This window comes from Ammospiza nelsoni, chromosome 15 (assembly GCF_027579445.1).
Source record: "Ammospiza nelsoni isolate bAmmNel1 chromosome 15, bAmmNel1.pri, whole genome shotgun sequence".
NCBI classification, from domain to species: Eukaryota; Metazoa; Chordata; class Aves; order Passeriformes; family Passerellidae; genus Ammospiza; species Ammospiza nelsoni.
The window spans coordinates 3268807-3279484 of NC_080647.1; the positions used below are offsets into that span (position 1 = coordinate 3268807).

General features: G+C 39.8%; 1 long non-coding RNA gene across 1 annotated transcript; it reads left to right on the forward strand.

Moving 5' to 3' along the window:
* The first annotated feature begins 879 nt into the window (after nt 1-879).
* On the forward strand, nt 880-5755 carry LOC132080183 (uncharacterized). The gene is made up of 2 exons (XR_009419512.1): nt 880-933; nt 4660-5755. It is a non-coding gene; the product is annotated as an uncharacterized LOC132080183 (long non-coding RNA).
* The last annotated feature ends 4923 nt before the right edge of the window (nt 5756-10678 follow it).

A 10678-nucleotide genomic window follows, 5' to 3' on the forward strand; every position in this document is an offset into this window, starting at 1 on the left:
ATTTGAAACAAAATCTGCATCTCTTTTCATGCACTGCAAAGCCCTGTACAAGAGATATTACATTAGATAAAGAAATAACTGTTCTCTATAGTAGTATTTAGAATTATGGAATCACAGAATGACCTTGGCTGGAAGAGACCTCAAAGCTCATCCAGTGCCACTCCTGCCATGGCAGGGACACCTTCCACTGTCCCTGGGTGCTCCAACCTGGCCTTGGACACTTCCAGGGATCCAGGGGCAGCCACAGCATCTCGGGGCACCTGTGCCAGGGCCTCACTTCCCTGACAGGGAGAAATTTCATCCTAACATCTAATCTTAACCTACTGGTTTTCTGTTTTAAGTCATATGCCAACCATAAAAGTGCTTCAGATGTTTTAATGGGATTTATACACTTAAAAGTGCTGTGCAGCCTCTCAGGGAGGGACTGCTGTGTGTTCCAAAGATGTACAAAATGCACCAGCAACTGCTTCCAGTCTCCTCAGCACAGGGAATGGGCAAGGAGCACCAGGGCTGGGTTTTTAAGGAGTAACACATTGTGCAATGCATTCTGTATTGTTAAAGATGCTTTATTCTTATATTGTATCCCTCATTTCCCATCCCCACTTCTGCCATTTGATCTCCAGCAGCAGGAACACTTCCCAACACCTGACTGGGGGTTTTGGCCACATCCCAGCATTGCCCTGGGAGCGCACCCAACTTTGGGGCAAACTTCAGACTTTGAGCACACTGCTGGGTTTTTTAGCGTGAAGCACAATCTCATGGGCTCTGAGGGAAGGGGAGGGGGCTGCAGCTGCCCCCAGGTGGTTCTGGGGTCAGAGGGAGCTCCTGGTTCCTCTTTAAATGCAGGGGAGGTGCAGGAGCAGCTGCTTCAGCTCTGCTCTCAGCCACCAGGACCTGCAGCAGCCTGTGAAGGTGAGGCAGCAGTGAGGAAAGGTCAGTGCAGCTATTATGTTTCTATGGATTAAACAGCTTTTCCTCACATATATATGAATCTATAGTGAATTCCCCTGTAGCCTAGGAGGTCAGTAATTATTGACTGTGGTGCGGTACAGCTGTAGTTTTACTGCATCATTAGAGGAACTTCTTCCACTCTGGTGCTTCCAGAGATGTCTCCAATCGTGTCCCAGGATGCTTGCGAAGATACATTGTGTGATTTCTCATTTTCTTACAGGGAAAATGCTTTCTGTCTCTTGAATATTTGCATTCTCGTGTTACTTACAGGCAGCTTAACATTCGGCGTTTAGGAGGCTCTGCTTTGTGTGGGTGGAGAGTGTTAATGGAGCTCATCATCTGCTCAGAATTCTCTGCTCCAGCAGCCCTGGGGGTGCGGGTGTGTCTGTACCTGCGGGTAAACACCCAGGAATCGCTCAGGGAAGGGCAGGGAACCCCTGGGTGAGGAGCGGCCACTCCTGGGTAAAGCACAGAAACGTGGGATGAGGGGAAAATGGAAAAGGAGACCCAGCAAAGCGCAGGAGGCTTCGGCTGGGATATATAGCAGTGACCTGTATTGGCTTTGCCTGAAATACACGAGCTCCATACCCCAGTTCTGGCAGCAGTGGCAGCGAATATTTAACACAAGTCACAACTTTTACACTTCCACGTTTCATATTCAATATATCTTTCTAAGTGTGTTATTCATCGTAGCCAAAGTGATATAAACAAATCCTGCTCTGCAGGCTGCTGTTTACTCTCCAAGTGGCATTTTAAGAGCAAACCTTCCCTCCCTGACATAACGCAGTGACAAATTGCAGCTAATACTTCTACATCCACCAGGAAAGGAGCACAGCAGTGCTGAGGATTTATTTAGTAGGGAGCTCTGGAGCATATGTAACTGGCTGGCATTTTTAGTGCCCTGCCTTGATTTTGAGGCAGCTTTGGTTAAACATAGCTTCTCTTCTTTGTCCTTGACTATTTAAAGAATTATTTTGTTTTTTTTTTTATTTTCCTGTTTGCTGTTTTTCTTTCATAAACCCAAGAAAATCTCCAAAAGTTTATTGGTAAAAAAATCATCAGACAATTTTATACAATCTCAAAGAACATGTTTAGGTAAGGAGGGGGAGGAATTGGGAAATATGAATGGGATGAAAGACAATAAAAGATATTTGATAGTACTCAGATCTATTTTTTTCAAAAGCTATCAAAATCTCTGTGTTAATATAAGACTTTTCACTCATTTGGCATTTTTTGTCTTCCTCTGAGATTGCCTTTCAAAGGCTTTGAAATGTGCTAATTTAATTTTTCTGTTGCTCCCCATCAAAATTGTTCTTCATCCCAGCATAATAGCAGCAGATACTTAAAAAAAAGAAAAACCCTATTAGAGAAAATCAAGAGAAATTATGATTATTAGATCATTTTTGAAAGAGTTTGGTTCTACTCAAGTCTTTCTGATCAGGCTGCTTATATTAGGTGAGGAGGGCTCAGATAATAATCACTTTAGGCCTATCTGGGGTACAGGAGTATCAGAATCTGACAAAGCAGAGGTAAATTTGCCTTGTCCTTTGGGCTTCCCCCTGCAGCAATGGCTTGAAACTTGCAACAATTAAGAGGGAATAACAAACTTTTAATGGTGTAATTGTATTTCAAATATGTCCACCTTCAGCAGAATGTGCTTCTTGTCCCTCCAATGCACAGGGTAATGCATGCTGAGTGTTTGGGCAGAGCCAGGCTGGAGTCTGAACCAGCCAGGAGTTCTGAGCAGGATCTTTTTTATTATGTGCAATTTTGGGGATTTCCTTCCAATATTTTGATATGGATAAAATCCCAAGTTTTGATGACTGGTATTATTTATTTTTCCATACTGGATTGTAAGCATTACTCTCCTTTCTCTGCCCTCATTGTTTGTGAGGTATTTGCTGGTTTGGTTTGTTTTCGACCACTAAGAAAACTAAATTGAGTTATTCAAGAATTTGTGAATAATTTGTAATCCTGGATGTTAACTGATAAACATTGCTGTTCAGAAAAGCAAAATATTTACAGCTGGCACTGAATCAAGGGCTCATTCACGACGTCAGTGTCTCAGTCAAAGGTGGGATGATATCTGTGCTCCTCCTAGACACAAATACTTGTGCTGTAGCTGTTTCTGGTGGTTTGGGGTTTTTTTGAGGGGAAAAAAAAAATCTTGGTAAACACCATCTGTCAAACTCAGTTTGAATGTTGCTGTTAGGTAAGTGCAAGTGCCCTCAAGGATGATGTAGTCAATACTTTACTGTGGAAAGCCTTAAAGAATCCAACTTTTCCCAGTGGTTGTTATGGTTTGGAGCACGTTCGTTATGAAGTGTCCATCACCCAGCGTTCCTGCCTGTGTCACTCTGAATTCGGGTGCCTTTCTCTGCATTTCTTTGTATGAGCTGGAAATGGCTTTCAGAAAAGGAACAGCTCACCTGGAAAACTGTCCTGTGCTGTCTTGATAGGCAAACTCATTTCTCTCTCTCTTTTTTGACACAAAAACAACAAACAAAACCCACGGGAAATAGAAAGGAAAAAACCAACATGAGTGTTTCTGCTCATTAAAATTAACTTTTAGCTGAAGATATTGGAAAAAGGTAATTAAAACACGTTTCTGCTTATGATTCCTGCCTAGATACAGCCTGTTTCAGCAATAAGCTTTTTTCATGTTTAACAAGCTATTTTAGAAGATAAGAATGATTATGAGTTTTCTCAGTTGATAGAAATTACAATTAAGTATTGAAATTCTCTTCCAGTGAGGCAATGCCCTGGAACAGTTACCTGCTTTGACTTGAAACAATTCTTTTTCTTTCTTTTTTTTCTCTTTCCTTATTACTTAAAGGCAGGAAAGCTTCAGAAATCTGTGGGGTTTTCCTTTTTTTCTCCCCCCAGAAGCCATTCCTTTAATGATGTGTTTGAAAACACGGAGTGCGTTTATGCAGTGCTTCACAGTTAATCTGTTATTTGAATGTCTAACAGGCTTTTGTGCCTGGCAAGCACCACATCGAATTAGGAGGAGACTTTGAATAGTCAAAATGTGCTCTTAAATTTGTAGCAAGATTTCTTTCAAGGCTGAAAGCAAACAAGTGAATACATAACACAAAAAATAATTCTTCCTTGAATGAGGAAGCTACCCTTTCTCTGCATTTTTTACTACATTCATCCTTGTTTAAATTTGCCCAGGGAGTTTCTAGGAGCGTTATTCTCTTCTGGAAGCATTTGTTTTAGAAAGTTGCTAAACTGTATGTTAAAGCAAACTGAGCTTTCTGAAGTGAAAGAAGCTTTCTTCTTGCAAATCAAGGGTTGTAAACATAAAGAATGTGGAGAGCTGTACAGAAACTGACTTGTGGAATGATCTTTCCTTAGAAAGAAACATAAAAATTCATTGTTCCAATGGTGCTGGCCTGATTCCATCTCATGGAAATGATGGCATTTTATGGGGAAATCCCACTTTGATTTTGAAGTTCTAAATAATTTCATTTAAATTTTGCTGTTGTGAGACTGTTATTTGAAAAAGCCAAACATGAACTGGAGAAAGAGGATATTGGTGCAATTTTACATCAAAATGGAAAGTGAGGGGAAATCTGAAGAATTTAATTCAATACATGTCTGCACATTTCCAATTCATGGTTTTGTTCCAAGAAATTCTTGATTTGATTGCCTGTGGATTATCAGCTGCTGATTTCCTTTCTCACATCACTTTAACTTTGGCAGGATTGTCTAAAACACAGAAAAAGGAGGAATTGATGTGGAAAACACACTAGAACTGTTGGTAATTCCTACTGAAGTGCAAAATATTTTACTTCAGAGCTCAATGAGCAGGAGTTAGCATCACAAAAGCAAATACCTGCATCATTTCTGTGAAACATAGAACCTGTTTTACTGGCACGGTAATATTGATTGATGCAACTCAACATGAACCCTTCCTGCTCAGCCTATGAATATAGAAGCCCTGTTAAATTCATGCTAAGTCACATTAAAGCTTCTCAAAAGGCTTTATTACTTCAACTAGAATAAAAATAAACTTTGCTGATATTTGAGGAGGAAAAAAAAGAAAGCAGTTTAGGAAAATCAGGAAAAAAACAACAAAAAGCTCTGTGAGCCTTTATATTTATTTTTTTTTTGTGAAGAACTGCTCAGAAGAGAGTTTCCAATTAAGCTGAAGACACGTTTGTGAACATCTCCTGTTGAAGCTGAACACCCTCCAGGTCAGTGAAGATTTCCAGCTCTGCTGAAGGTGTTGGCCAAGCAAAGCTGCACCAGGAGCTCTCTGCCAGCAGACAGTGGGAGCTCCCACTCCGGGCTCTGATGAGTGATTTATTTGTTCCCTTCTCCCCGGGCTCACCCAGCATTACGTGTTCATTAAGTAATAATTGCCATTGATTGACAGGCTGCTGCATGGAAGCAGGGCTATTGAACCTTCACTGCCTTGAACAAGTGCATGCCACAACCAATACGGCAGATTAATGGGAAGAATTAGACTAAGAATAGTTATATCATGGAGCACTTCCTTCCTTTTCTTTTTATTTATGATTAGAGACAAGTGTAGGGCATTTTAGACATTCAGAAATGAAAGAAAATCCATGTGAAATCAAACTTGTGCTTCTGACCCTCAACAGCAGCTGGTCATAAGCTGTGCTAATAATTAAATTGGTTTGGTGGTTTTCAGCTGGGTTCCATAAAGAGCATGCAGATCAGTTTGAGTAAAGGACAAGAGGGTATCACAAATAAGATTCAAAGTCAAATCAGGCTTCTCATGGATCAGTTGTGGGTGAGTCCTTGTATAAATAAATATTTAAAAGCTCTGAAAGGCCTAACCTTGTATCATTTGGGGACAGTGGCTAATTTATGATGACTCAAATTATGATTTTATTGAGCTCATTCCAGCGTGTTATTTTCAGAATCAGGGGTAGGAATAAGTTTTGGGATCTTCTCACTTGATCAGAAGCATCCCATGAGAGGAGGTTGCCATAAAGCCTTGACCAGAGCTGTGCCTCTGGACTCAAGGTGCTCTGCCTTTGAAAATACATTTGGATTTGGGTCTTTTGGTGCCCTTAATTCTATACATTGAAATATTTTTGCCTCTCAGTAGGACTAGAACAGCTCCCTATGATCTTTCCTTTAGTAGTTTTCCAGCTGGATGTTCATGTCTAAACAGAATTATTGAAAATTTTCTCTCACAGTGCATGGATTTCTGAATTGTAGCATCACATATTAATGCTTCTTTGGCTTGTTTTGCTTTGCTGGGTCTGCAGATCAGATCAGCACTGCCATTGCTGTTGGGCCAAGCGGTTGTGGCTGTCTCACAAACTCGATGGGTTTTGAGCACAGGCAATTTCTCCTCTCCATTGTGGTCTCAGGCCTCCTGCAATCAATCCTTTAATAAAAAAGGAAATGCCTTTTGTTGATTTTTACAGACTGAAAGGTCAGGACAGCACTTAATGAGAGCAAAAGATGGAGCAAAGTGGGAGATAGGAGAGGGTTAATTAAGCCCACTGATTGCAGTAATTTTATAATTCCAGAAACCATTGCCTGTGTTAGTGCTTTAAAAATACAGCTTTAATTATTATGCTGGGTAAGAAAAGTACCTTAGGGTAGATTCTGCCCGTGCTGTGCCATTGATTGCTGCAGAAATCTGATCCTGCAGTATTTCCTCTGCCACTGCTGCCAGGGCTGGCTCAGAAAATCCCTGGACCTGCTTGAAATTCTGCAGCAGTGGGAACTCAGAGGCAAAAGTTTCCAGTCTGCGTCTCAATCCCACAGCAGCCTCGATGAAAAGCTGGATAATTGCTTTTAATTATGGCAAATAAAAAGAATTGTTTAAATTTTTTAACATATTCCTGTTTAGTTTTAATCACTTTGAAACCAAAAAGAGCAAACTATTAATGGTACCACACTTAGAAAAGGAGTTTAGCCCTGCCAGCCCTCCTGAATTTGTCTGAACAGCAGCTGAGTGGGAGAAAAGAGCAATATTATTTAAAATATTGTGTGATATGCTTCCTATTTTATGAAATATTATTCTTGGCTTACTGTGAGTTACAGCAATAGATCATAACAGGGGAATATAGAATGGCCAAAAGAATAAAAAACATTATTTGGATGCATTTCTTCCATCCTTAACTCCATTTTAAGAGCAGATCCTGTATTTTCCTAATGATTTCCAACCTGTGCTCACTTGGAAGAAATAAGAGGGACAACGTTACCTGAGAATATCCAGGGATAAATTGGTTTCTAATCTGTTGGGGAAAATACAATTAGCTATAAAATATTTCTCCTTGTCATGGCTGTTATTGCACTATACAGTGTTCTAATATGAGAATAGGGATATTAAATTATGGATATTTAAAGCTGGTAGCTTAATAATTTTTGAGAAAAATTCAAATCATGTTCAGAAGCAGGGATGAGGAAATTATCAGAATATCTGAGAGAATGAAAATAGAATATCTGCCTTGTGTACATGAACTTTAGAGAACAATATTTAAAGTTTCAGATAGCTAAAAAGTTGCAATTTTTTTTTCAGAATTTGCCTTCAGTAATTTAGAAACTAAACACTGGGAACTGAAATGGAGAAAAACTTCTACCCAGACATTTTTGTAACTAGGGTATTAGTTATAAATACTAAAAACAATTATAAAAGACACCCAAATGCTCTTACTGGATTTGAGTGAGCAAAAGAAGCAAATTCTATTCTTTCATTTCCGTTATCACATCTGCAAAAGTTTATAAACTCAACTTCTTTGGATTTAATTATTTATGAGCCTTTAATGAGCATTTTGTAGAAGGTAAAAATCCTCCCTTTGTTTTCACTTTCAGTGAAGAGATTAAAATAATTAAGTAGTGATTAGACTTGCATTGACCTTTGCTAACAAACTTGCTTCTGGCAAACCTCAAAACTTTTTCCCTTTCCTGGAAACAACTTCATGTGCTGCTGAGGAGCACCAAGGGCACTGCTGGCATCACCCCAGAGAAAAAGGAGATTTTTTTAAAGTGTTTATTGACCTGGCACAAGCCAGAATCTTCTCTGCAGACTTCTTGGCCCTAAATAGCAAATAATGAATTCCAAGGGCACAGGTGATAAGTTATTCCCATCTAGGACATTGCTGTCCTTGGGCTGTGGCAATTCCTCATTTTCCCTGAAAGCCTCAAACAAAGGGCTCTAATATAATTTCAATTTTGGCAGTTTGCTGGAAGGTTCTAATAGAGAATGTTATGTTAAAAATTCTTGAAACGTCTTCTAAAATATATTTTAGCTATTTTTGCCAGGATAGGAAAAAGCTCTGCATTTAATCATTACTTAGAAGCCATACTTCTTTTTTCGCTTGTATATTTACTGTAAAAAAAAACCCATTTAATTTATTAGTTATTTAATTGTTGTGGTTGTTACCCAATGATCCCCAATGATGTTACCCAATGATGTTAAGGTAAAAAAATTCTTTAAGATTGGACTTTTTAAGTGTTACCTTGAGAAGTATTAGGTGATCATAAGCCTGTCAAGTACTCATACTGTTGTAAAATCAGATTTTGGAGCACCTTTCTCCAAAATAGTGTTTCCTTTTCCTTTATAGATTTTTGAACTTTCTCTCTGTACTGAGTGGTACTGTCCCCACATGGTGACTTGTTTCTTTATTTGTGCTAAATAAGAGCAGATCCACATCTGTGACCTCAGGAGGTGGAAAGCCTTGGAACACTCAGGAAAAGAGAGAAACCTTTTTAAAGTTACATTTTAAATTCACTGTCAGGCAAACATTAAAATAAATCTGATGGTCTCACATGTAAGACCCAGAGCTGATGTAAAGGCTCCATCCCTGGAAGTTTCACCTCTCCTGTGCCAAGGATCATTCCAGGAGCTTTCCAAGAAAAGGTTAATTTCCAAAAGTGACTTAACTCAAGCACTGAGCTGACTTCAGCTGTTGTCAGGGTATTTCCTGCTTTTTCCACCTCCCAGAGTGGCCAGAGAATAGCACAAACTGAGCAGAATTTCTGTGTCTGTGCTGTGAGCTGTGCTCTCTCCCCTCTGGATCACCACAAATGTGCCAGCACTTTGCATTTGTTGCTGCACTGCTTTTATTTTGAATTGCCTGTACTGAAGGCATGTGTATAAATATGATTATTCAAAACAAAACCCCTGAACTTTAGATGTTTTGGATCAAGCCTGATTTTATCTATTTCTGACACCGTTTCCTTGGTTACATGGTATCAAAGTCAATTCACTTTAAACACAGATATGTTGCTGCATATCCTTTAAAAAATGTGTTGGCATGGCAAGTGCACTAAACCCTGCTGCAGATAATGAGGTGATTCCTTGGCGATCCTGTTATTATTCCATTTGGGGAAACGCAGAGGGGAAGTGCAGTCAGCAGAGAGAGCAGCTCAGCGCCCAGTTGAGGATAACAAAGATGGGAAGGTATTGAGGGAGCAGCCCAGGGTCTCTCCAGCTGTGTGAGGGGTTTTGTTCTGTTCTCTCTGAAGAAGCTCTAATCCTGCTCTTCCTCCTGAAATCCTCCCGGGGCAGGCGCTGAAGTGGCGCAGACTCCTGGCTGGGGGCTGTGTGCTCAAGCTGCAGAGCTGCTCTGAATCCTTCAGAATTCCTAAATTGTGAAATCAAGTTCTGCAGGAGGGGACAGAAATGCTGGAGCTCTCAGTGAATGCAGACAAGATAAAGCAGAATTGTTTGGCAATATCTATTGGATTTGGGTTGCCCCCAGATGAGGGAAGGAAGGATGGATCTAACTCCATGTGCTCAGAAGGCTAATTTATTATTTTATGATACTCTATTATATGAAAGAATACTAAATTACACTATGCTAAAGAATACAGAAGGGATACTTACAGAAGGCTAAAATGATAATAATGAAACCTTGTGTGACTCTTTCCAGAGTCCTGACACAGCTTGGCCTCAATTGGCCAATGAGTCAAAACAACTCACAGCAGAATCCAATGGAACAATCTCCAAACACATTCCCAAGGAGCAAAACACAGGAGAAGCACATGAGATAATGATTGTTTTCCTTTTTCTCTGAGGATTCTTAGCTTCCCAGGAGACCAATCCTGGGTGAAGGGATTTTCCAGAGAATATGAAAGCCACAAATATCTTCCATCAGAACTGTGGGTGACCTCCTGTGCCTCAGGACAGCCTGGCAGAAGTCAGGGCATGAGGAACCAGGGTAAAGCACATCCTGTGGGAACTTGTGGTGCCTTTTTACAGGATTTGGGAAGTGCTTTCATCACCTCAGCCCGCGCTGAATTATTGCTTTTCTATTATTTATGCCCCAAAATATTACTAGAACAATACCAGATGCATATTAATAACCTCGTCTAGGAGTTGATCTGTAATTGAGAATAGATTTTATATTTGATTCATATTTAATACAGAACCAAACTTTTCTCTTTAAAGGAAAATGATTACTTACTCTTTATTTTATGCTAGCAGCCCTTCCTGGAGTCTGATTTCTGTCATGTCTTGCATTATTAGATGGCTCTTTGTGCTCAAAACATTGAGAAAAATGTTGGGCAGGATTTTTGACTAGAGAGAAGAGACAGAAATTGACTTTTTAATTAAAAAAAAATGAATACTTGGATATTTTCTGAGAGCATGGCCAGCATTGTCACTCCAGTCCAACCTTTTCCTTCTTTTGTTTTCAGAAGGGACAAATTATCTCTGAGCTGGCAAGGGTGGTGCAAGACTTGTCCTGTAGGATGCAAACCCCAAGTTTGTGGAAAAAATATATTTTTC